Raw genomic sequence first — 3,520 nt, 5'->3', positions numbered from 1 at the left:
AAATCACCGAAATCTACCCGAGGTGCTACAAAATTATTCAAATTATTCTATTTAATTAAAGACATATTCAGTCAGTATTTTGATATCAGGTGAAAGCTTATATTTTTCTCATTAACATATTGAAAGAAATTAGGCGTCCCAAATCGGTAAAAAATTGTGATATAATACCACGTTTTAGACAACAGTTTTTTTGACGATATCTTCGGAAATACACAGATTTGGAACTCCTAATTTCAATATGTTAATGAGAAAAATAGGATCCTTCATTTGATATCGGTAGCACATCTTCATCATATATATCAGGAGGGCTCCAATGATGAACTGATGGAGTTGAATTCAACTGTTGAATGTTCTGCTCTCGACCTTTGATGTCCATCATGTCCTTTCTATTGATCGGATTAGGGCATTATATAAGGGAGCTCAAGTCCTTGATCACGATCAGTAGAAAGGACATCAAAGGTCGAGAGCAGGACATTCTTCAACTCCAACAACTCCATGCATTGGAGCCCTCCTGATGAGGATGTGTGTACACATCGAAATATTGATGTAACTATCTCAATATGTTTGTGTTATGTTGAATGACAGTTTAAATCTACTTTGCTTCATAGCTATATGGTCGAATCCAACGAAAAGTGTACACGGCATGTTCAGGGCCATAACTTAAAAGTATTAATCAATTGGCTTTTTTTTTTTGTATTGTATTTATTCGCCTTGATCATACGCTTCGCGTCATATATAATAAGACCCCCTCCTGTGAAAAACTTAGACACAGAGACCCAAAAACATGCTATTTTTACCCATTTTTTCAAAATATTTCTTTAAGTATTTTTAAAAACATCTAAATCAGTTATGAAAAGCAGTCATTGGATTGAATCTAAATTGATTTCCTGAAAGGTGTGTATTCAAAGGTTGCCTGTTCAATTTTTCAAATATTTGTACATAATTATGAATATTTTGTGATAATTTTTTTCAGTGGTATTTTTTTACATTACCTACGAATACAATTTTTCATAGCACTAGATATATCTTTAAAAAATGGAAATCACTAATAAATGCGCGATTGATACAAGCTTTGATATGTCCAATACTGAAATGCATTACATTCAGACATCTTTATTATTGTGTTTAGCTGCCAGAAATTCTAAATGGCACAAAGGTAGGTTTGTTAAAAGATATGCATTACCTCCGAATACATGTTAAAAGCTCTGTCATTTCCACAAACTGAGAGAATTGTAAATTATATTTAAACAATTGGTGCATTGTAATGCACTCTTTAATACTACCAAGTTTCAATAGCCTGCATTTAACTATTTCTGAGATATTAACAAAATAAGTAAGTATTCGTAGGTAGCTTTCGGTAGCTGAATGTTGCCTACAAATACAATTTGACATCATTGTGAAACACCGCCATTCATGCCAATGCCCATATCGGTACATAAAGAAGGCCTGTACGTTCGCTATGAAATCATATGTCAATGAAAGTTGCGAATTCACATACATGCCCACCTGATGCAAAACTGAATACGGCTTACTTGTCATGCTTGTTGAAAAATATGTACTGAAATAGACGACGGTTCGAAGATTCGAAGAAGATTAGAACTGGGGATAAATACTTGGATTTGTCAACTGTCATGCGTGTGTGCTTCATTTTAAATGTTTACCGACCTTCTGGTTTCTGAGTAATTTGTGTCCAAATTGATTTATTCGAAGGTAACTTTTGACGTTTTCGCTAAGGTTACCTACGAATATCATGGACAAAAACGACTATTCTCATTGTCTCATGATCTAGACAACACAGTGATGGACCCTGGTATAAAGCTAATTGTAGTTGCCCTCAAACGAAAGGCCACAAGATGTAACTGACTCCAAGATGGACTTCACAAGTCTGCAATAACGGTTTTAAGCGATTTGTGTGTAATTAAGCAAATTAAAGTCACTTTAGTGCCTTTGTTTCTTACTCCAATCCTCTTTCAACCGTTGTGAACCGACATTATTAATACATGATAGGGTCTCAAGTATCAATAAACGCACATAAAGAAAATAATACATTCAAAGTGCTTTATAAAATGAAGATTTGATTGCGATAGCCACCAAAAGTCTAATTCTTACCTACAAATACTGAAATGTTACTTACGAACACAGCATAATACATGACATGTGTAATGAAGTGTCCCTACCAATGGAAATTAATTGTCAAAAACTTTAAGCGGTACCCCCGGACAATATTATTACCCATATACCGGTACGGATTCATATGATTTGTTATGTAAATTTGCTGTTTAACTACTTGTATATATCAAAATGAAGTGTTCAAAATCTTGCTAAAAGCATCAAAAAATTTTGATTTAAGGTAATAGCATTTATTCATTTGGACGTACCATCTGAAAGAGATCTAAAAACTACCATTTTATTAATTCATTACCATAATAGCAAAATTTGAACCTCAAAAATCAATATAGAATAAGATATTGTTAAATCGCTCATGTTACCTACGAATACTCGGGTTTCTTCACTTATCATTTTATAAAGCGTTATAGGTGTATGCGTATAATTCTTAATATTCCTGAAAACAGATATCCCACTCGTTCTTATACAATGTGTAAATTAATTCATACTCATTTGATAAATAAAATACAGAAACTGACCTAAACTTCATTTTCAAAAATAAACTAGCATAAATTGACAAAGATCATATTGATCGTGTTATAAAAATAAAAACAAATATTTTCTGGTTGAGCTAGCATTTTCCTGACACCCTGTGGTCTACATTACACGAAAAAAGCGTTAATGGGAATATTCCATTTGTTTTAGGTTAATTAGTATTGCGATAGTGAAAGCATCCTAGTGGTATTCGTAGGTAACATTGGGTTTTGATGTCGCATTTACTATCACACATCCTGGATTTATTTTTCAAGATTAGTAATGGCACTTTTGGTTCCTATGAGGCCAACATGCCATCAATCAATGGGCAAAAGGAAAAAATGTGGAGACATTTTTATTTTGGACGTTTATTTTTGGCCCGTCATGCCCGTGGACACTTTTGGTTGGATTCGACCATATATACATCATATTGAACGGGCTTCAACTTTGTCAATATTGCTTTTTTCCTTGTTTTTTTGCCAACTTTTTCATTTCAAAAATACTTGGAAAAAAAGCCCCCAATTTTAATGACTTCATTCTTCAATATATATACATAATTTTATTTCTTTTCGCTGAGATCACAATGTGTTATTGAAAAAAAGTTTTTGAAAAAATGATAAAAGTAAAAAGTGCATTTTTGTCCATGACTAGTTTTAGTGAAAATAAACCACTTTTTTCATAATTATATTATTATTGTTATTATCATCACCTTTATCATATCAATAGACATTAATCAAATAAATGATCCCGAGGCCATCCAGGCCTGAAATGTCACGCATGATGCCTGAAATGTATCAACCAATTCAAACACTCATGATGTTTCTTTGTGTTAGTACAGATTCACGGGCGACAATAATTGATTGTCACGCTGACTCAGTGG

This window comes from Amphiura filiformis, chromosome 16 (assembly GCF_039555335.1).
Source record: "Amphiura filiformis chromosome 16, Afil_fr2py, whole genome shotgun sequence".
NCBI lineage: Eukaryota > Metazoa > Echinodermata > Ophiuroidea > Amphilepidida > Amphiuridae > Amphiura > Amphiura filiformis.
Note: the sequence above shows the minus strand (reverse complement) of the source record.